Source organism: Aquila chrysaetos, chromosome 11 (assembly GCF_900496995.4).
Source record: "Aquila chrysaetos chrysaetos chromosome 11, bAquChr1.4, whole genome shotgun sequence".
NCBI lineage: Eukaryota > Metazoa > Chordata > Aves > Accipitriformes > Accipitridae > Aquila > Aquila chrysaetos.
The window spans coordinates 7,783,424-7,807,863 of NC_044014.1; the positions used below are offsets into that span (position 1 = coordinate 7,783,424).

Here is a 24,440-nt window from a genome sequence, read left to right on the forward strand (position 1 = left end):
ATAATTCATGTTTAACCAGCATAGATTTTAAAATTTAACCAGTGTTCCAAAGCTCCAGTGAGTTCAAATGTCTTAACATTTTTATTTGTGAGAGTAGTTTTAATTTTAAGCTTTGCTACAATGAAGTCTAAAAGAATTAGCTGGATAAGATCATTCAGTTCACAGTGGTTCACCAGCACACATGCTGGAATGCAGACGAAAATCCCACAGAGAGGAGATACTTACATACCTCCATGCGTCTTCCCAAAATCAGAGCTGAAATACCATTGGAAATGATACTGTTGTTTGCGGGGGGTCACCAGTTTTAGCTTATTTTATATAACATCTTTTGCCCTTAACATAAGAGCCTTGGTTCGGATGTGGTTATGTACTCTGACCAGAGGATTTTAGCGACACGGATGAGAAACAGAGTGAGCTTACCTGTATGTGCAAAGTTAGAAGTGAGCTGTCAATCAGACTCGTGCCAAGGCAACCTTGAAGTCTCATGTTTTACATGATTGTTACGTTATAAGTATTTCATTCTAAGTATTTTAGTACTTGAATAGACTGCTCTTATTAAGCTAAATTTAGATCTGTTCTGTTTATGAATGCATAAAAATATGCCTGTCTATTTTTCATGATTTGTCTGTAGTCAAGACGACTGTGAAATGTGCCCTATAATACAGGGCAATCACTAAATAGACCACAATAGATTAATAGCTTACAGAAACCTCTTAAAATATTCTCAGCTCATATATTTGTGAAAAGTTTGTGATCTTAAAGTATGATATTCTGTGATTTACCAGTAAAGGAATTCGTATTGTGCCTTTATATTCCTGTCCTGTTGCACGATGTTCTTATTTCTGGCCGGGGCTTTCACTGATGCAAACCCAGATACTGTTTTTCCTGGACTGAACAGCAATGCCACCGTATGAGGGGGAATTCCAGAGCTGAGAAGGAGGTTTTTCTCAGCTTTTCAATTTATCCCATGCATATTACCACTGTATGCATCATCATAGGAAAAAAAACATTTAACAGCTTTCTTCCAAGTGTCAAAGTGACTTTGTGAGTTTGCAAAGTCAGGTTTTAGTGACATTGGGCTTTCATCTTCAGGTCTTTTCAAAACACAGCCGGTTGTGGAAAAAGCAAGCAGGCGTGTATGCGTGCACAGCGATATTCCATGTCCAGGAATGGCATTTGCAGTGTCAGTTTGAAAGTCTACGGAAGATTTCAGGTAGGGTGGCTTCAGTGAATCAACGGCCATTTGTCAAGGACTCTAGAACAAGCAGTCGTGGGGCTTTTCTTCTGCTCTCAGTATGTGGAATCAGTGTTCTCCGGGATGAAGTTACAATCATAGGCACAGATAGCAGGGAGATAATGAACTAATGCTTGGAAAAAGAAGGAGATTTGATCAAGGTATGTGAATGAACTAGGCCAAGGATGGTACGTCTGATTTAACAGTGTTGATACCGGTTGTGCTTGGGGAGTTTCTGTCAGCTGAGACTAAGGGCAGTTGTTTGTGCAGAGTTATAATAGCAACAAAAAACATATTACAAATAAGTCCCATTAATTTAAATAGTCTATTGTTAAAGAGAAATATAAAATGACATTAGACTGGAGGAACTTTGAAGAGACCGTGTACAAGATACGCTCTCTCAGAACACATCATTTGTCAGAACTGAAATACCTTGCGAAGTCAGGTGTTGCCAGAATGTCTGAAAATGTTTTGACAGTATCAAAATATAGCTTTTGGAATGAACTGATGCTGCTGTTTTGGCTTTTCGATCCAACTTTTAAATTAATTTTTTTTCAGTATTCTCTTCCATTGAAAGTTGAACTGAAGCTAAGTGTAACGAAACATCTGTGTCTAAATTAGTGTAATTTTTCTCCAGTTATGGACAGAACAGTAGTTACAAGTAGTAACAAGTAGTTACAAGTAGACAAATGTATTTTACAGCTATCTTCTATCTTACATATTCTATCCACAGATAAGTGAGAAAAATACACGGAGTTGTACTACTGAAAAGGCAATATCTGAAAGCACCAAAAAAATGTGTTGCTGTATTAATCAAAGAATAATTTAATTCTGTGCTAATAACAATTTAGAAAACAGAAAATGAAGTTAGAACATTTGTGAAATTGTCATCCATTACACATACTAATTGACAGTGCACTCCAGGAATTAATTGATATAAGCATGGGATCTGGCAGTTATGGCAGATAGCGATGCTCTTCTCTGAGAAGAGGGAACACGCAGTGCTAGTGCAAGATGACAGCATTCTCGGGCTCCTTGGTGAGCGGTATGAATTGATTTTTCAAATGCATCATTTACCCTCACAAAGAGCCGTTGGAGATCCTTGGATCAGGCCTGAGAGCAGTTAGGTATTCACTGTCTCAATTTCAGCCCAAATATAACGTGCAAATGGAGGAGTTCATTGGGAATGCATTTGGCAGCCCTGGGCAACCAGCTTTTCCCAAAATGAGAGCCTGTGGAAAGCTGTTTTCATCTTCCCAAGCCACTGGCCTTATGGACTTCAGCGCAAATAAGTTTCCAAATAATGAATCTGCAGTTCAGTTTCTGGCCAAGGCGAACGAGCACACGTTAACTCATTCAGAAAGGAGATGAAAAGCTCACATTCAGGATGCATTAATCTGAAAACAAGTGTACTTTTGTGTCTGGGGAGTATTATTTTCATTGCCATCAATTTAGAACATAGATAGACTGTGATTCTAGCTTCACTATCAGGTTGCCCCTCAGGCTGAGACCCCTCCCCAGGCCACTCTATTTAATTTAGACTAATCTAAAGCTAAGTGAAACTTTGTACCCTCTCTGATTTCTCCGTATGATGGGGAACACTCTGATTTCCCCTTTCCCAGTGACCTGCTCGGAGCGGCTGGGGAAACGGGGGTAGGAGAGGTACGCAGAAAAGTGACCCCCAGGTAAGGGGAATCGTTATTTGTGCCAGCTGACAACCTATTAACAGATGGCAAAAGTGTTCAACCACCTCTTCCCTAGCAGTTGTTCTGTTAGTTTGAATTTTCCTTCACTTTTACACTATTCTTTTGAAGGTAGTCTTTGGTACATGAATTTTTCAATGCATTGCACGTATCAACAGAGATCCAGTACTTAATGCTTCTCTTACACAATTCTTGTGTTCCTACATTGCAGTGAAATTTGATGTGGCAGGAATTGGGCCCTGTATTTTTCATGTTGATTTGTTGTGGGGGGGTGTTCCGTGAAATAAAATTCTCAGTAGGCTGAAGGAAGGAGTCAACAAAACAGGACTCTGATTCTCATAGGCAGAAGCACTGAGGAAAGTACACGTCCCTCATTCTCAACCTTCTTTTAGAAGAATTTAATCCTGAAAGGGGAGAAGGGGTCTATGTGCATGTGTGGGACTTTGCATGGACATGCATAGTACAGAGGTGACCCTTCACGTTTACTGATACTTTCGTGAAACATGCAGTGAGCAGCGTATGGTTATGTCTCATAGTTGTTGCACAGAGTCTGATGCTAACGAATTTTACACCATTTGCAATCTTTTTTCTAGACAAATTTTCATCTACTACAGCTGTGCAGCTCCTTGTGAGATTTAGTGATGTCAATATCTACGTGAGAACCTGTTTTGGGCAGCATCTGATGTCAAGAAGACTTCAGCATCTTTGCTACATCTTCCCTTCTCATCCTCACGGAATTCTCTCTGACAGATTCCGGCCATAGTTTCTGATAATTGGGGTTGGTTTGTTTGCTTTTTTTTTTCTTTTCTTCTTTTTTTTTTTAACCTGCTGTGATTGCTTTCTGTGCATAAGCCAAGTGAAGAAAAAAGATTCTGCCCAGTAATGGTCCTCAACTGGCAAGGACTCAGCAAGCAAATCAGCAGGTTCCCACACATAAAGAATCAGGTTGTCATTCTGTATGGGCTCTTAACTTCTTATTCGAAGAAGTAACGAGATGCAACTGCCTGTGACTCTTAATCTTTTATAAAGCGAAATTTTGGGTCTCTGCTCATGGGCAAGCAAAAATGATCTGCAGCAGTACTAAATTTAAATGTGTTGATCAGTAAATTTGCATTACTCTGTCAATAACCAATGAATAAACAAAAGTGAACAAGAAATGAAAGCTAGTCTGAGCAGTGCTTGGAAAATATCTTAAAACACTACTTAAAATGGAACAATTTGGAAATATTCAGCAGGTCTTAAAAGGTACTGCTAAAGTATCAGAATTTTCCTGAAGTCTTTGACTTCAGTGTTTCCATGAAAAAGGTGTTAGATGTGATGAAATTATTCAACTTATTAGTTCTAATTGACCTTGACTTTTTACAACTTACTCTCTCATAATTGCAGCTGGAGGAGTTCAGAGGAATGATTTCAAATCTAACAAGTTTCATCAGATTAATGATAGAACTGATGAGCTCCAGATCAAATCTGGAGGATGGAAGGTTCTGGTTTTCAACAGAACAAGGGGGAGATACGTTAAAGGGAAGAGAGGTCTTAAATTTACCTCCTGGGTGCTCTCCTGGCAGTGTTTCTGACCATGGTTTCATAGCAAGAGAAGTACCTGGGGTGCAAAGCTCTTGAGGCAGCTTGGATGCAAGGGGCGCTTGCAGTCCAGTCATCTTTTTCTGACGGTTCTTCAGACACTTTACACAAACATGGCAGAAACACCTGCACATCAGGAATTTTCTCCTTCCCTTCATCAATTAGAGGACAAATATAATTTTTTTTTGTCCTGTCTAATGTAACTGTGGCTCAATCATCTCAATGTCCTCATAGATAATTAATTCACCTATATTCTTTATCTCATTTTAGTGTAATGAGAAAGATTGTGGACAGACAATTAACAGCAACCATGCTGCTAATTAAATGAAAAGGGCCTGATCATGTTTCTCATAAACAATTGTGTTTTTCTGTTTTAAAGATGCAATGCAAAAAAAGTCAGCAAAAAAAATCTTATTTTTGTCTGGTGGCTCACAAAACTTGCACGAACAAGACTTTTATGTGTGTGAAACTGCCAAACTGGAGCCAGGGTTGGAACTCTCAAGGGGCTGAATATTGAGCAAAAGAGAGAAATGAAACAGCTGAGTTACTACACTGAGAAACATATGTGCTGTACTTACACATTTACCCATGTTCAAAAGATTTTTCTGATATGTAGCTGCTCTCTTGAAAATTATCTACATGGTTGTCTGGAGTTGTAACATATCTGCAGGAGCCATTTTGGCCTGTCAGGTAAATTATACAGCACTGCAAAGAAATTTATAAATGGGTATTTATCTCTTAGACGGAAACCACTTCGGAGGAGCTCTACCAGCCTAATGGGTGAACAACAAGCTGTTTGAAAACTATTTGTATGTATATGCCCAGGACAGCAAAGCAGCCTTTCTGAAGTAGAGTACTTTTTTATTATCCTTCACGCTTTTTTCTTAAAAAAACCAAGAAATTATCTTGACACAACAATAGTGTTGTCTCACATAGTGAAGCCAGGAAATTCAAAGTTATGGCTGACACTGATCCTAATTCATGCAGCTGACAGCTCGTAGCCTAATCAACCATTTCACCACTACCATCTCAATTACCTGAAATCTTTTATTTCAGTGACTAATGTGGGCTTAAATTAACCAAGCATGCTACACTGGCAAATCCTCCTGCATGTCCTCTCCACTCCCGTAGAAGTCAACAGACAGACATCAAACAGTCTTTCCTGGGGAAAGATTAGTTTCTCCATGGCAGAAACCATAAATAGTTCCTCCAACTTCAAGAGAATTAGCTGGGGTTTATAGTGGTATATTTGCAGAGATTTTGGCCTTTTATCTTCAAATGGAGAGTTCTGCATTGTGGTAAGAAATAACTAGGACTGCTTAACTCTTCTCCCGTTTCATTTTCCCAGGTGTATCTATTTGATCAGTTTTTCATATTTAAGTATGCTGCATTTCTTTTACGTTGCGAGAAAACTACGTTATTAAAGGATAGTAGAAGAAAACTAGTGTCAGAAACAAAGGAAACAAATTTACTTGAATTATACTGTAAAGAGTGTGAAGGGAATGTCTACAAATACACATAGAAATGAGGCTGCCTAAAAAGTGCATTAGGGGTTGATGAAAACATCGCTGATATCAAAGGAAATTGTTCACGTTGGCTTTGGTGAACACTGAATTTGACATTTGTTTTGCAGCCTCCAAAAGATGTCGAGACAGGGCTCTTGCACCTTGGTGCCTGTGGAAACCACTCCGGAGCCCGCAGATTCCATGGCAGGTACAAGCAGTAAGGACACCGGCTCCGGTCGGTCATCTCCTCCCCATCCCTCCTGCTGTCCCCGGCACTGCTGCGGCAGGATTCTCCAGTCTGGTTTGAAAACTCAGTGAAATCTATTTTGTAACAGACAGATGAGGCTCTGGAGCAACTTCTGCAGAGTCCTACTGCTCCGACTCCTGGTAACGTCTGTGGGGCTCTCCTGGTCTGTAGCAGGGGCAGTTGGCCAGAGCCAAGGTTCACCCTTCTGGTAAGTGCTCCAAAGAGGAGCAAATGAGGCTTCCACCTTTCTGTGCCTCCACGCTATTTCCCTGTTCCCTCCTCTTCCACTGACTTTCCTCTGCGGGTCAAGATGACACCCAAACCTTCTCTAATCGTGGCCTATCTCGTTCCAAATGGACAGTTTTGTGTTGTTTATGTATTCTTCCTACCTACCCTTTCTACTTTTCTTTCAGGTAGCTCTATTTGTTGCTATCACGTGGTTTTTTTTCCCATAAATATTCTCTTTCAGCTCTTGATACCTCTTTTTGTTACCAAAGTCATACATTTTGTCCCTTCTCACAGTAATCTCATGACCTTCAGGTAATATACAGTACTAAAATAGATCAAGTCCTTTCTCTTTCCTCGGCCAGCACCTAGTTTCCAGCCCTGCTAACATTGTATGCCTGGGGTCAAGTTAAGATGAGTTCCACAGAAGAGATATTTCTTTCTCTTTGGTAATTTAAGATTGAGATTGAGAGCCAAGGGTACAATACTTCAAGAATAGCTCTTCATGTAACAAATCCAGTTTGACTGTCAGGATCACAGAGTAACCTTCTAGCATTTTGTCAGAGACTCAGAAGTATACTGAAAGGGTGAAAATGATGCTTCTACAATCAGAGTTTTAAAATACAAGCAGTTGACTTGTTTTTTCTTTTCTTTTCTTTAATTTGCTGTCCATGTGGCATACAAGTCTGCAAATAAATGAAAACTGAGCTTGACGGCTGAATGGTGTGGCACTACTTGCTTTTAATACTATTGAAATTAAAACTCAGAGACAAAGTAAAAGAGAAGAGTGTGAAGCTCAGCATCTCATGTCTATAAATATCAGAGCTCCCTTGAGGATGGAATTTCTATCACGTGAGAAATCCTGAAATTTCAAAACTCAGTCACATCATCGAAATTCTAATGTTGGTGAAAGCAACCTCTGTTCAGGTCCCTCGGTTAAAAATGCCCATGCTGTCGCTGCTAGCTCTTTTTCCTATACACAGGACCTGCTTGTCAAGTCCTTTCATCTCGATCAACGGGCATGTAAGGTGACTGAGAGCGGTATCTGTGATTTATAAATCAATAATAGATAATTTACCTATATGCAAAAAAATATTTTTACTTGTCTCATAAGGGATAACCCATGGAGAAAAACATGCTTCTCTTCATGACATGCAACGACTTTAAAAGCTTGACAGCCTACTTGGTTCCTCGCCATTCTACAACCCCAATTGCTTTCAGCCAAACTCTGTGTCCAAAGTCATTTTCTTTCACCATGAAATAAAAATTATGCTCCATGCAAACAAAAGGGCTTTTGCCAGTTATGCCACTAGAGGATCAGGTCCCCATACTTTTACATCTGCTTTACCATTTTAAATAATCCAAAAGTTTAGATCTATCCAAGGGAAAATTTCATTTAAAAGTCTGAGAACAGCCTTAAATAATTTTCTACCTGAATAGAGGCATATGGATTTTTTAAAGTCAATTAATGTATTTTTCCATTTTAGATAAAATGCCAGCTGTCGTAATGAAATAGGACAGTGAGAGAGACATTAGGAATACCTCTTTCTTAGCTGTCCTACCCATCAAGCTGTTACTACAGTGCTAGCCAGTGCTGTCATGATGGCTCCAAGTGGAAAATGTACCAACATGTCACAACTGGTGTTGTGTTAGTAAATACTATATGCATGTTATATTTGATTTTCTAAGAAGGTCTAAGAGGAAGGAAGGTATTTGGTGGAAATTATGTTTAGTCCTGAACTTACCTTCACATTGTGGAAGAATGAAAATTAAAGCTTACCTAAACATAGAAGGAAATGCAGCCAATCACAGCTGAAGGATTAGTAAAAAGTGTTAAAAATATTATATGAAAGTTTTAATTACACAGAAAAATTATAAAATGCCCAGTAATTACAGTATATTGATTCCATTTTTTTTCTTGAAATGCTAAAACTATTTCAACACACACAGAATCAATAAACATAATTAAAATATGAGCTCATCAAAACAGTAATTAAATGTACTTAACAGCTTTTGTGGCTTTTCTCCATATGGTTACTGTGGGAGTGTGAATCTGGCTTGCTAGATAAATGTAACAAAATAAAGTGAAAGCCTGGGAAAAGATTACTGTGGTATCATAAGCAAATACAATAAAGTCTAGCTCTATAATAAGTTCCAATAAATCAAAAAGTTGACAAAGGAAGCAGTGTTTACAATTATTAGAGAGAAATTCTGGATGTTTTATATTTTTATGGGATTAACACTATCATGGACTTAATATAGAAGCCAAATCAAATCTTTCTTCCATCATTAAAGCTGTTCTACTAGAAGACTTTCCGTTGAATGAAAGATATTTGGGAACGGTATGGGCTTGCTGGTGTTGGTGACAAATGACTTGACAGCTGTCATTCAGGGGGCAATTCAGCTCAAGGACCTAATACAGCTGCTTTGAGTTGCCCTGTGGAGCAGCAAATCTCTCTTCAGCGATTAGATAAAGCAGCATGACTGCCAAGCAGAAAGTAAATTAGGTGCTTAAAGCAGGGTGTGTGAGTACCTCTTTCTCCATCCTTCTCCCTTCCTCCTCCCTGGGTACATGTGCAGTGTCATAAATAATACAGAAAAATCAATGGACAGTGCTTCAAAAAAAAAAAAAAAAAAAAAAAAACAACCAAAAAAAACCCCAACAACAAAAGATGCACATCTCTGGAACTGATTTCTTCAGAAAACACCATGGGCATCTATGGGCTACGCAGCTCCTCCTCCGCCTCTGCTGCCTTTTCTGGAGTCCTCACCATCTCTCTCTGCCTAGTCTTTCAAGACCCTTGGGAAATATGGCATTTAAACACCATTTTTGCATCACTGCCATAATAGGCACATGCAGATCACATGCAGTGCATGTACCTTACATGTTGCCTGGATATAAAGAAGTTTGCACAGGTGCTGAGGAAAACCTTACCACTCTGTACTCCATTGATTGAACTGACATTGTCACTGATTTAATAAGAAGATATGAAAATAATCAGGGTAGATATTGTGTAGTAAAAAATATTAGAAGTGTGACGATGTGGTGAGACACCATATCTGTAACAAAAAAAATGAGATAGACTCGTTTTTCTAATGCCCAATGCGCAGCCAGTATTGATGACATTGGCTGTATAAATAAAGTTATTGCTACCTCTTGTTTTCCATAACCACCTTTTGACCTGAAAAAACAAGTACTTTTCAAAATGTGATCTATAGCAGTTTATTGCAGAGATATTCACAATTTTCTCAATAACTTATGGTCACCTCATGCCTTAGTGTTTTAAAAATTTAAACATTCATTTTAAAAGCTTTGTCTAAATCCACCCCCAAATCTCTAAAGCCAACTAAACCCAGAGAAAGGAATAGACAATATATTACAATTTCTTACACATTTTTCCAAAAACTATCACTAGAGCTTTTTCTCACCCAGATCAGGCCTCACCCTACAATGTATGTACTTCTCTGTCACCCCATAGGCTGAGAAAAAAAATGCTTTAAGCTTGTGAAGCAGAGCAAAAAGGTAAATAACTCCTTTAAGTCAGTAACTCCTTTAAGAAACAGCAAGATTTGGTAGCGAAGTAGGTGGTGTTAAGGAGGGAATCCTATTACGGTTGTAAATACCCTGACTCTCCCTTCCTCCTAGCAGAAGGCCCAGAGAAGAGGAACCCATGACGCAGCAGATCTGAATGCCCATCCCATTTTTAAATATTGGTATACTTCGGGAGTGCAGGAAGGTACTAGTGCTTGTGTATTTGCTGCCTTCAGTCCTTTCTCACTTGCCAGCTTTCTTTCCAGCTTTGTCACTATTTACAGATGTTAAAAAAAAAAAAAAATCCCTCTTTTTTTCTTGAGATGACTCATCATTTTTTTCCTTGTTCTTGAAAGCATGTAATCTTTCTATAAATAGGACCTGGACCATAACTCCTGAAATTCCAATTCCACTGACCTTTTAAAAGTTTTACATAGGACTCAAATTGTGGGACTAGAGTTAGTGTTATTCCCTAATGAGAGAATTACATTGTATTAAATTCCTTTACTTTTACCACATGAGCTAATGAAAAAGCTACTTTTTTTCCAAAGGTAGCTAGTTGCTCTAAAGATGCAGATAGAAGTATACAGCTCTCACCCCAGAAGTATTTACACAAACCTCAAATCCTTCAAAATCCTATTAACTTTATCAGAATAAAGCACTAAGTCTATTGACTATTGTTTGAAAATTGGTCAATATGTTTCTGTCTTTAGCCACCTTTTAGAAAATTTGAGCCAGCACTTTTACACCTGAAGAACAGGGTACGATAATCTGTTACAGGGCCTTGATATAAATTGTTTCCTGCTTTTAACTCAATATAGCATCCTATTGCCTCTTCTGGATGGTGCTACGAATTTATTAGAATCTGCATCCAGTTTCCTCATCTTGTATTATGTTGCCAAGTAGGAGACAAAATGTCTAGTAATTAAGGCTGCTTTTAAAGTTGAAGATGGCCTTTTAAAAGGCCATGATTGAAATGGAAGATTGAAGACAAAAATATCTTTAACGAAAATAATAAAAAGAAAAAAAAATAAAAGGTTTATTTTAGACTTGGCCTGAATATTGAATTACAATGGATTTAAAATATTCAGCAGGCAATAATAGCTAGGAAACAAATATCTGGCAAATTAGGCACTGCAATGCATAGCAGGGAGCTTCATCACCCTTAGAAATAAGTTTTGCAGGCACATTGATTTTTTTTCTCCGGAATCAGCCAGCTAGATATAAGCCTACTTCATCTCACGGGCATACATTGTCATAGGAAAATCTGTTTAGTGGTCTGTGCTGTCTGAGTGGGTATGAACAAGTAGTAAGTATCAGTGTAGGAAATAAAAAGTTAATTTAAAAAAAAACAAACAACCCAACCCTGCGGTGTATTACTGCATTGTGAGAGGGACACGGTAAGATCAGGTCAATCTACCGCCTTTCGCCACTCATAATTCTGATTGATTTTGCATAGCCCCCGATGACACAGGCTGTGGCTGATGCCTGATTTGCAGAAGATGGTAGGATCCCAGCAAGTTTTCCTGAAGTTCCCATAGGGTAGGGCCAGCCTGATGGAAGACACACGCATGGCCTTTTTCACCACTGCCACCGTTGACATCAGTAGGGTTGTTTGGCCCACAGCATGCCATACTGAATTAGGCCAGGTTTTAGCAATTTTGATTCAGGTATCTCATGATCCCTTTTTCTTTTGTAAGGTAGTTTCTTCGATAGGTCTACATGTCTTGTGTTGCTGTGTGCTTTTGTCCCTGCAAGGATGCATCTTCTTGGTGGTGGAGAACAGACACGTAAGGGGCTGCCAAACCCCTCTTTTTATGGAGCACTGAGGCACATCTTTTATCAGTAATTTTTCACAAAACAGAAATTAAATATTTAGATTCTGTAATGCTGCAATGATTTGTTTGGTTAGAAATGCCAAAGTGAACTTTTTGATGCTTCTTAATTAGGAGTTTTTACACCTTTTCCATTAAATGATTTTTTAAATATTACAAGTTGTTATATTCCTTATTTGAGACAAAATGAAGGTTAACTTTGGTGTCTCATAGGACAATAATTTTTAGTACCTGACTTCTGTCTGTCTTTCAGTGGTGCTGGCGACTGGCATAAACCTTGAAGCAAAAGGTTTAAACATAAATAAAGTTTGTGCAGAGCTTTTACATAAGATGGAAATGGTGGAGAACAGTAGCTAACACTGGGACAGAAAAGATGCAGATGTAAAAAACCTGTGACTTTTCTGGGAGGGAATGAAAGTTGTTATGGTACGCCACTGTTTTTTTATGCCTATTTTCTGACAGTCTGAAGAGAACGTGGTTAGGCATTTCCAAGCCTTATGCTTTCTAGTAAAATATGTATTCTGTGTTTTTTAAATATGGATTTGTTTTCTTTTCTCTGAAAAACTGAAACCTGACTCTTTCTAAATCTGGCATATAGGTAAGAAAAAATGAAGAACAGCTGTCTATTTTAGAGGGGAAAAAATAATAACATAGCAATAAAGCTCTGATATTTGGAAAAAGTGTAGTGAGCATGTGTAGTACGTTAATGTCTTATGAATTTGAGCACACACACGTAGCTAAACGCAGGCCCAAGTTTTGACCCTGGACCTCTTGCAGCAGAGGCTGCTCTCCCCGATGTCTGTACGAACGTGCGCTCCTCCATGCATGACTGGTCCCATTGGCTTCAAAGACACTACTCATGGGAGTAAAGTTACTCATGCATTTAAGTGCTTGCTGGATTCAGGCCAAAAGCTTAATCTTTTCCATTTAATACCCTTTTCCTAAACTGATAACAGTCTTCAAGTTTTCAGTATCATGTGCAGAAGTTTAAATAATGTAGAACCAAAGAAAAAAAGTGAAATAACAGTATTGTAATTCAAGGAGTATCATGAGATAAACAGCATAGCACAGGCACAGTTTTCTTAGTAGTAAGTAGTTATCTGCAAGGCTGCCGTATGTTACTGGTCTGAAGGCACTTCATGTCTCTCAATTTCTGAAAAAGCAAGGCAGGGAGGATGGGCAGCTCTAAAAAGGCAGGTGCAGTGTAAAGCAAAGTGTAAAAGATCATATTTTATCTGAATTGACAGAGAGTAAACTTGTACTGCTCTTGAAACTCAGTACAACAGGGCAAAAAATTTCATTGGACGTGTACAGGATTTTGGCAACAAAACCATAAATACGCTTTTGATTGTTGGGGGTTTTTTAATTGTTTTGATTTTTCATCAATGGTGGATGTTTCCAATCTATTCCAGTTCTTGCACTAGTCTCCCTATGATCTTACCTTCCTTTTTATTGCAGATGAGCTCTGAATGTCATTGCTAACCTCTGTTAGAGGTGTTTCATTCTTTCTCCTATTAGGTCCTAAAAAAGGATATTATATATGCAAAATGATGTTCCATTTTCTAGAATGTGTTTGGTTGGGTAACATTATTTATATAAATGCTGTTCACATGCATGTTAGGGTAGGCAAAATCAAAGAAAGGCGCTTTACACCTGGAATAGAAAGTGTGTAGGGTTTGTATGGTATTTATTTCCTTTGTCTTGACTGGTCCTTCACAAGACAAGATGTGGAGGGAGCTGCTCTCTACAGTACAGGTAAGTTTTGATTAGGAGTTGAAAAGTTCCCCTGTCCTTAAGGAGTGGGAGTGTTGATAACCTCATCCTGCAGCTTCCAAAGATCTTTCAGACACACCAGGCTTCTTCTACCTCCCTCCCTACAGACAAAGACCATGAATTTTACTAGGTATTTTCTTTGAGAGGAGTCTAGAGAAGGAGAGATTTGATGGGCTCGGAGAAACCTATCTGCAGTAATAGTCAGAGATGGATTTTTCATAAGGACTGATGGCTTTTTGCCCAGAAATGCTTCACTGATGTAGCCCAGACAGGGACTTTTCCCAAGGGAAAAAGAGCAGGCACAAAGAGAGAGGGAGGAGATAGAGAAGAAAGGGGGGGGGGGGGGGGGGGGAATCTAGCCCTTTTTGAGGTTTTTTTGAGAATCAGATGGTATGTCTCTGGGTTTTCCTCAAGGAAGAAAGGGAGAAAGTAAGAAATGAAAGTTAGATGCTAGCTGAAATTGTTATTATAGCAATTTTGCAATTCTAGTATCATTATTTATCAACATTAACAATAACGATATATCTTTGGGGTGAAAGAATTTCAGTAGGTATATTTTGAACATGTGTGAGCTGTATGAAGATATTCAGGTCTATAAAGTACAATATTGACATTTCATCTTTTAAAAATATATTTGTGTTATTGTGCTGCATAGTTTTCAAGTAGACTAACTGACTTATTCTTGCATAGTTGCATCCTGAAGAATCATGTTAAAGAACATGTGGCTGAGCAGCTTCTCTCTGAACAAATACGGAGCTGGTGGAATCTGAGGATGGGTAGTACAAGCAGCTATGTGAGGAAAAAATGGTTAAAGGAGACCATGGAGGTGGGAATTTCCACCGTCACGGTGAAAGGAATGGATGAAAATCCCAGCAGAGCAGGCATGGTGGAAATAGTCTCTGGGGACAAATTCTAACATATAAATATGGCATGTTACTGAACAAGCCAAAGTGACTTTAAGTCAACAATATCTCTACTAGGTTTGGTATCAGACCTGCCTGTGTAAGGGAGAAGAGTGCTGAGACCCTGTGGTATCCCAAAGGTGTTAGAAAAGGGAAACAATTGGTATAAATATAGAAGTTCAACACCAGAAACAAAATACTGACCTAATCAGTGAAATGAGCATCAAAAATCAGTCTTCATGCTAAAGCTTTAAGGGTCTGGCGTATCAAATACAGCATGAATATCTTCAGGAATATGCCAGAAGCTAATTGGTTTAAGAAATCTGGCTGTATATAGGGACCATTACTCATAGATATCACGTTTTTCTGTTGCACAAATTATCTACAGTGTTCATGGTGTCTGCTCAAGAAAAAGTTTATTTTCATTCAGTCTTTTCTTTCCCCCTGACCTCAAAGGACTAATTAATAAAGTATTAGCATGTTTCTAAAATATGACTGAATTCATCTTCTTAAGAAAATGTACTGAAGAATGTACCCTATTATTAGAAATGACAGGATGTATATAGGGCCATATGTTTTCAAAGGGTTTTCTGTCAGTGTTAATCAAAACGTTAGAGAACTTATGAACATACTGAGCAGCACGTCAACCATATGGACAATATCTTCCCTTTAATAGTGAGAATTTGAATTAATAATAAACACTGGAAAGTAACCTAAAATGAGACAGAAACAATAATATTAAGGCCAGCAAAAGCATAATATCACATCAGCCTGAAGACTCCGGGGTATTTTTTTTAAAAAACCCTATTGTGTGTTAAATCCTGGTCATGGAACTACATTCATTAATTTTTCTTAGTTTAGCTTGGAAAGGTAACTCCAAAGATGCAGTTTATTTTTACTGAGTTTTGTACAGGACGGAGTTTGGCTCTTATAGCGTGCATCAGTATCACGTGTTTGTCCGACTGGTAGATGTACATTCATTATAGCAGTCTATTTGTTATTGAAAAGGCATTGGAATATTTGCTTGGTGACACATCTGTGCACAAATCATTTCAGGGACTATACAAACAGCTGCAGGAAGAAAACGAAGTTTGTTTCTAAGTTTACTAACCTGGAAAATGGATTGAGACTACATTTTTTTGAAGAAACCTCCAAGGGCTCAACTTCAGAAACTTACCCGCTTTTACAGATGGTGAACTCTCTGAACTAAGAATTGAGAAACCTGCTTGAGAGAAAATTAATGTTTTAAGTGCAGTTATATGCTTCTACATCACTTACGGGAGCACATAAGGGATAAATCCGTCAAAAACGCAAAAATTTTAGTTAGTAAGTACACCAAGTCCTGCCTTTGCGCTCACAGTTGCCTGCGAGCACACAACCACATGCATTCCAACTGTCTTTCAAAATCCAGCCCTTTTGACCGAAGGCAGCTCTGCAGCCGGGGGCTGAGCTGTGTCCAGGACAGGGCTCGGTTCCCTGCCCTGTTATACGGGAATTCTCCTTTCCCTCTATGGGAATCGGCTACTTGCTCCTTGGCATTGCCCAGAGCTGCTAGGTGCCGCTGAACACCGATGCAACAAACACGGGGAACTAATTACGTCGCCAGAAGACATCAGGAGGGTTTAAGGCTGTTGCCCCTCTGCCTCTGGACCCCCAGGCTCAGCCCCCCCCCATTTCACACCAGCCCTGCTCCCCGGCCCCCAGCTGCCTCCAGCAGTTGCACCTCTGCCTCAGCCGGTGACGTTCTCACCACCCGATCGCAACTGGGAAGGTTTTATTTTCACTGATACCAGTCCTGGTTTATTTTCTCCTTAGTTAAATACAAAGTTACATTTAGATATTTGACTACTCGCACTGAGACATAAAGCCTTGAGCTGCTGATAAGCACAATCCAGCCTTGGCAGGGTGAAAACCTGAATCTTCTAACAGAGATAGGGAGACGAGGAAATACAACTTTAAGTCTTTGAAGCTATAAATTGAGATCTCCCTATTATATAGTGATGGTTTTTATTGGTAACTATCCATCTGCATCAGTTCCCAGCTTAGGAGTGAGTATTTTCCTCTGACATTTCTTTTTTCATTTTCCCCTTGAGTCCATTCTTGCTTTCCAACTTCCCTTTCTGATGCTGGTTGAAAAGCATGTTATTATGGATAGCACCTTCTGGCAGGTAGATATTCTTCCACCTGCCTTTAGCTTTATTTTTGGCGTAGCCACAGAGGACCCTGTGACAAGGAGCAGAGCTCATCCCTCCCTTTCCCTCCGCGCTATTCCATCAGCTCCTGTAATTTTTCTGCCAGTATTTGTTCTGCTACTCAATAGCCTGTGACTCTCCTGCAGATCTGAGGAGTTTCTCCTGCACCTGGAACTCAGTATCCACCTGCAATTTATTGGTAGAAAATATATATCAGCTTTAATTTTTCCCCTGTTTCAGATGAAGATTAAGTACCAGGACCCCGACACATAACGTGCCAAAAGTCTGCTTTTTACCGTGTAACCTCCGTTGCCTACTGCTGAGAGGTGGAGGAAACGCAACCTCTGATCGACCTGCTGAGGACACCATACCTGCAGGGTGTAGCTGCTGTAGTGACTTTTATTTTAAAGCTGGTTCACAGGGCACCCTCCCAACACGCTCTGATCCAGCCGCCTGCCCAGCTCTTGAGAGCCTCCTGCAACCATTCTGTTCTCCTTATGGCCAAAGATTTTAGCTTCCCAGGCCCTTTTTGTTCCTAGCTTCTCCCTTTTTCTTATACACTCCTCTTCCGCCAAACAGCATGGACTACAGCTTCTCTCCTTCTGGAGGAGCAACATTTTCCTCCTCCAGATGTTCCATTTCTTTCAGACAATGTCTACATTAAAGTTTGAATTGCTAGGCACAATTTTCAAAGGCCTTTCTTACATCTTTAGAAGACACCTGTCTGGTTCTTCTGCATATCTTCTGCAGCGGGCCAGCGTCCCTGCTTGGCACGAGCCTTCAGTTGGTCTCACCAGGCTGCATCAACGTCGGTGGAGATTCTGTACAGACAGGTTATGCATCTTCACAGCTCCCTCTTCTCTGGTGTGTCCCATGAGTCCTTAGATACTTTAAATACTTTACTTCTGCCACACAAACTATGAGAAAGAGTCCGAAAACTGGCATGTAGCTCCCATCAGCCTTCTGTCGAGCAGATGTTCAGCTATGGGAGTGTTGCATGAGGCATTGTACTGATGCTGAAACTAATTCGTCTTGCCTCCAAATCACAAGAGGAGGTGTTAAAACCTAGATAAACAAATAAAATATAACCACTAGTCAAAAGAGAGAAGGGGTGGGGGAGGAAACGTGCTTGTTAAAACTTCCAGGCACCCTGGCAATTAGTCTCACAATGGCATAATCCTGATGAGCTTTCACGTCTCCTATTACATTTGGTACATTGTGTTTGTTAGCATTTTACTCCATCTGCTTCTATACAATCTCCATCAGCTGAAGGAGGATATTGTTACTCTAGTCATTAATTGTTGATGATCCCTTTGCTTGTGGTAGGTATCCGTTATGTTAACTGTTACTTTTCCTCCTCACTCTTGGAAGTGCTTTTTCCCCCACTAGCATCCAGGCATTTGCTAATAATAAAATTACTGCTGGCTTTATTAACATGTTGACAACAGCATGACTTTCAAGTTCTGTAAAATATGTTGGTTAGTCTTCATTGCACTTTGCCTGAATGGAATAAACAATTTTTTTTCCAGTATGATATTCAAATTTTTAAATGCAATAACTTCTGGGATTTACTGATCAACTATCCCTCATTAGAAGGGATATCTCTTATTTTCAGCCCAAATCTACTCTTATTCTTCTAAAAGGAAATACTATGCTTTCATTTTCCTTAAAGCCAGTTAGTAATAGATTTGAGTGGATAAATGTATTTGACATTCTTCGCCATTCCATTTCTCTTTTGCCAGCAATGCCAAACAGACTGTGAAAAAGAGAATTAATTCATTATGCCAAGATATTCATGAAGTTCTCTAAGCTTCTGATTCTTGGACTGCAGGTCATTAGCAATCATTAATTTTTAAAGCTTCGGATGATGTCCTCTGAAGCAGATATCATATGAAATAAACAGATCTAATAATGTGGTAGTAGGATGAAGTTTGGGCAGATGTAAGTGTATGGAAAAGCAGAATTTTAGCTATGCAAAGATATTTAATGTAAACTGAGGCGGTGCTTGGCTTTAGGCAGCTATACTACTACTGTATGCATAACACAGGGTTATCGAGGTTATAACGAGGATTATCATTGTCGACTCTAAAGACCAACAAGGTGGTCTTCTGTATCCTTCTACTTCTGCACTCCAAGCAGCCACAAAGTGATAGTTACCTTTTATATAGCTTTTGCCCAGTCACATCATGGTCGGAGAGAGCCTACAGCTGTCTGCAAGAGGTCCTGCAGACAGATACGTTCATCGCCTGAAATCCCTTTTTTTTTATGTTTGAGTGTAGAACATTTTGTGGTTTTCCTTTTTCCTTCCTAACAAATACACACATCCCTCCCCATTTAAGAGTTAAACATGCCTGGACTACCCCAATAATGACTTTCCTTTTGATGTTTCCATATAATGATTAACCCATATTAATATGTAGTGCTCCTAACCTGAGAAAAGATACGAGAGCTCAGGATTGTTTGAATGCCAACTAGAATATCTGTGTTAATAGTCAAACCATATGTCCTCCTAGAAGTATGATGTTGATTGCGACCTCAGAAGAAATCAGGCCTGCTTATGGCAAATATATGGAATTGATTAAATGAATAAATAACCCTATTATTTAGTTTTGCATAAAAATATGTGGGACCCAGGTCAAAGATAATCCCTAATTTTTCTATGCATAATAGATTCCAAAGTGTAAACATTACCAGTAGCATGAACCAGACTAGATGCTTTAAGTCAACAGTCAAAGGTGCGAGTGTAAACTCAGAAATATTGATAATGTTTGTGAATAACTTCAGACTAAATTATACTGGAGTTCCCAAGCTGATATGAGTGCATCTGTTGTTTTAATACTCCAGTGTCTGTTATATATATGAGTTCAAAGACTGACCACAGGCTTTGCGTTGGAGGTTTCTCTGTAATATTTGACATCTTTGCTTAATTTCAGAGCCTCGGCTTCTGTGTCAGCATAGCATAATTTACCGAGGAGCTGAAGTAATATTTCCCTTCAGCCCCTACCCAGGCACTTTGTATTTTCTGATCACGATCCTTTCCATACTTGATTTTCTTTATTTTTTTTTTAGCTTTGGTGCAGAGGCTCTGAGCCATAAAGATTAGAGTCTGCAGATCTGATCTTTCTTCCCCTGTACAGCTCTGTGCTGGGCAGCATGAGAGGAAGGTCCTGCTCATAAGAGCTCACAGAGCGGGACTGGTGGGCAGCAGGGGTACAGGAGGTTAAAGCACCTTCCTAAAAATAGCGGCACAAATGACTGTCTTGTCTGAAAACATAAGCCAGGCATGCTGCCTGTTGTGGGCTGCATTGCATTTGCCTGTATTTTGCCCCACGTGCCACAGGCTGAATTATGAATAAAACATGAAACTTTGATTTTGCTATGAAGCCACTAAGAGATCTTCAGTCCAATTCTCCACTTCTCAGATTAATTATGAGTATAATAGGTGTAAGACTAGCAGAACACCTACACATTATCCTACTTGGAAGAATTTTGTTGCTAAGCCGTGCATGCTGCAAATGGCCTTCATCCCCGGACCCCATTGTGTTCCGCTGTATCTGTGACACAAATCCAAACTTCCCAGCTGCTTCCTATATGTGTAATGATCTCAAACTCAACCCTCACACTGCAGTGTTGTGTTTGATGAAGTTCAGGTTTGAATTCTGAACGGAGCAGCTCTTCGCAATTGGATCTTTTATCTGCTGAATGCACAGGGGTGAAAAGAAAGCAGCGCATCTGGTAATGCACAGAAAGCAGACCTTATCTAATAAAATACAGGCTCGCGATTCACATGTGTGTAGAATACAACCCAATGTGCCTGTAATATGGGATGGATCCAAAGTCCAGAGAAACCAGTGGGAGCCTCTTCGTTGACTTCAGTTGATTTTTAGATCAACTCCACAATATACAGGACTATCTCTGATCATGAAGGCAGAATACAGGAGTTGACAGAGGTCAAGGGCATCACTCAGGTACTGATAATAGAAGTAACTCCAACTAATAGGCACAACACGATGTAAAACAATGCCTAACTGGGTGAGAAGGGAATAGGAGCAGCTCCACCCCCCATTAAATTTGAATTTAAGAAATGTCAAGAAGTCTCTGCACCTCAAACATTCTTCCTAGCAAATGATAGAGAGTACTAGAATTGATGTTCAAGAATTTGGATTGGCTGACGAATAGCTATTTTGGTTATTCAGAGGTTTCTTTAAATTCAGTGTGGAAATATGATTTCATTTCTGTCTCCCTCCAGGACAACTTCAGGCAATATTTTTAAACTATAATTTAATACATGCAAATGTAATAATTATTTTCAGTACACATTTGGGTTGTTTTATTTTATGCAATTCTCTAATTAGCATAGGTGTCCTGTATTCTGTAGGTATCCATCGTTTAGTTTTTGCAGCACCTCCTAGAAAATTATGGTATGGTGTTTGGTCTGAAAAATTATATGATATGGATTATGTATTTACAGTTCCCCAAAATGTGGGCTGTGTGCTTCACAAACAAAAAGAGAAGAAAAGAATCCAGGGTAACAGCTGAGAAATTCTTTTTGCTATCAGCAAAAATAAGCACTGCTTTGATAAATTAATTCAGCCACTCCTCCACCAAAGATAGGACATATACTTACATGGTATCTACATAAATATAATTTCTGTGTGTGAAATACAACCCAATGTGTTGGCGAGATGGACCAGATCCAAAACTCCCTGAAGGTAATGAGAGAATACAATACACCATATTTTATGCATACAACTATGTAAATAAGGGCTGTGGAGGTAGGTATACAGGTGTGGAAGTGCAGGCAGGAGCACGTGTCCTACCTGCGCATCTGCATATGCATGCATGCATACACAGCTACGCTACATCTTGCATATTTGTATGTACACAGGGCTGGCACGATGTCATTGTAGAATATTTGAGCTACGTCTGAATTTAACCTATTGCTTGATGCATTTAGAGCCTGTCTGTCACGATGCCTGGTGCAGAGAAGGAAATGTGGAAATTATGGGTTCGGTGTTAGGTGATTTGTGCTCTGGTGGGGAGAGGGGATCTGTGACACCAAGTGGGACCGCTTAAAGTCCACCAGGGATGGGGACACGGCAGGAAGTCACCGTCTTGTTTGTTTTCCTTTTTTAGAAGTCAACAAGCCTGAGGGAATCACATTGCCTTGAAGCCACCGCAGAGTCATGAAAAGCAGCTGAAAACATAACTCAGCCTCCTCAGAGAGCACCCGGCTGGGGAACAAACTGCAGTCTTTCCCTCACCCAGAGGAACTACGAAAAGCCCTGTAAGTGACCTCTTCAGCAAAGACTTGCATTGGCTTCTCCTCTCCTCACGTATCACTTACACTATATACATACCGTTGTTCCCACCACCTCTCGCCTGTGTCACTGTACCTGCCTTCTAACCTCAGAGTTTAATTCCACAAAGGCTTTCAGGGGGAAGTCAGCATGCCGAGATGGTGTGAGTTTACATACACCACGTTGGCTACTTTTGTCCTAATTCCCCATGTGGCCACTTTGGGCGCATATTAAAGGACTTTCCGTAGGCAGCAGTTTCGAAGCTGAGTACGATGCCTTGCATGTCAGCGGGCACCCAAGGGTTTGGTGTAGGGACACCTGTCTGCACCCTAGAAAGGCAATTACCTTTTTGTACAGAAGACAAGCCCTCAATAACATCACGGCAGTTATATACAGAACTTATATATACATATACAGAATTTATAACCCTGCCTCACCTGCCTTTTTAAGAAGAAAGCCTAGAAAACAGGGATACGGATGAGTGGAGGGTTTCTTTATCATCAGTGAGTCATTGCTTGTTGAAAATTTTGTCTACCTAGTTCCATGGCATACCTGGGAGTTGCCCACATATAACCCATCTATTGCTCTCAGCCCCAATAAATATATTTAAAATGCAGCTGAGCAAATGGATCACAAGGACTACTAAAATCATACGACTCTGGAAACTTCTTTTGCTTCCAGTTATTTCTTGTTTTCGTGGTGATCTTTAACTTGAGAGCTAAATTACTGTCTGACATAATAGCTTGTGGTGCAAAGAGACAGTTTCTCCAAATGAATTTGCTATGAGACAGTAAAAAGTCCTTGTTATAAATAGGCTTTTCTAGGTGGGATGATGTAATATCCAGTATAAGATACTAAAACGCCATTGATATTGCATTCTTTGTTGTATTATCCTGCATATAAATCACCAGTGCTCCAACTACAATGCATTAGAAGTTAAGAATAGTTCTAGTCAATAATCTACTACATTATTGATAATTTTTGTAATGCAGACTTAATCCTTTGACATAATGCCTTTAAGACATTTGAACAATAGTACCCTGTGTAACAACCGGTCCGCACTGAGGATAAAAACCCACTGCTGTAACCTTCATATCCTTTGCTCGAGTGCCAGACGTCCCTGCTTAGGAAGCACTGGAACTTCTGAAGATGATGAATGTGAGCAACCAGCCCCCAGATCCCCTTGTGAGCACCTCGAGCCCTGCTGAATACCTGCGTGTTTTCTATGGCATTCGACCCCTTGCCACGGAGGAGGGTGAACGTCCAGGCTACCCCTCCGGGATGGCAAAGGAGTATATTTGTTGCAAGGTAAATGCTGTCTTAGTGTAGCATTCGGGGTTGTCTCTGCGCAGGTGTCTGGAGGAGGGAGCGCGCTTGGCACCGGTAAGAAGGGAGCTGTACTTTATTTGACTGAGCTCCCGTTGTAGCGGGGCGTAGAAAGTGGAGGCACCAGCCATCACTGCCTCAGAGCTGCACTGCTTCCAATATGCAATTATACCATCCCTAAAGGTAAATAGAAGGTTTGTGTGTGAGAAATATTTCTGTAAAATAGTTTGCAGCTGAAAAGATAACACTATTCCCTGCCTCCTACTTGGCTGTACAATTTTAATTATGTCAGGGAATCTCTCCTATTTTATATTCCATATATATTTATGGAATAAGCTGTTGGCAAATAGGACATTATTTCAAATAATTTAATGTATTTATTAAAAGAGATTACAAATCTATCCAGGCTATAGTCATTGCACTTAGGGCAACTATTATGGCTATATTATTGTTCCATTTATTTCAAAATATCTTTGGCAAGGACTGCTCCTCCATGAACAGTGTAAGAAAGAGACTCTCTGTCTGAGGATCTGCCCTTCTGTGTGGCAGAGGGCTCTGCTGTCCCCTCTTCCCTCCTAGCCCCATCCAGATCACCACAATCTGCAGATTCAGAGTAGGGCCAGGGCAGAAGAGGAAAAGCCTGATACACCCTGGCTTGGTTATTTTATTTGTGCTACTTGATTTTAGCCGATAGCAGAAGAGAGAGACGGCCCCTGAGACACAGTCGGTGAGAAGCTGAGGGACACGGGGGTCCCTGTACGTCCCTTGAGGTCTGAGGGAGGAATCCAGGGATGCCACAACTGGTCCCTTCAGCAGTGCCAGTTTTCCTTCCCTTGCTCAATTAGAGGAGTCTCTTAGAGATTCCCCTTCGCAGCAGAGGTACAATCCACCCCAGACATGATTGATTCTTGTCGCTGGTGAGAGACTGGGTGAATTTTTCACAGCACGATGGTGGTCGCAGATGTGACACGTTTACCTGCTTGTTCTCAGATCCTTGCTCCTTGGATGTGGGGGTCCTTGAACTCCCTTTGAATGGTCTGCAGAAGGTGATGAAGCAAGACCAGGCTTGTCCGTGGGTTTAACTT

The 24,440-nt window shown here is 40.0% G+C and overlaps 1 long non-coding RNA gene across 3 annotated transcripts; it reads left to right on the forward strand.

The window, feature by feature from the left end:
- The first annotated feature begins 1,013 nt into the window (after positions 1–1,013).
- LOC121233666 lies at positions 1,014–23,005 on the forward strand. Of its 3 annotated transcripts, none has more exons than XR_005933597.1 (4): positions 1,014–1,395; positions 6,152–6,258; positions 6,359–6,478; positions 21,866–23,005. It is a non-coding gene; the product is annotated as an uncharacterized LOC121233666 (long non-coding RNA). The 3 variants fall into 3 exon arrangements; XR_005933598.1 differs by having other exon boundaries at positions 1,163–1,213; XR_005933599.1 differs by lacking the exon at positions 1,014–1,395 and adding an exon at positions 2,810–2,919.
- The last annotated feature ends 1,435 nt before the right edge of the window (positions 23,006–24,440 follow it).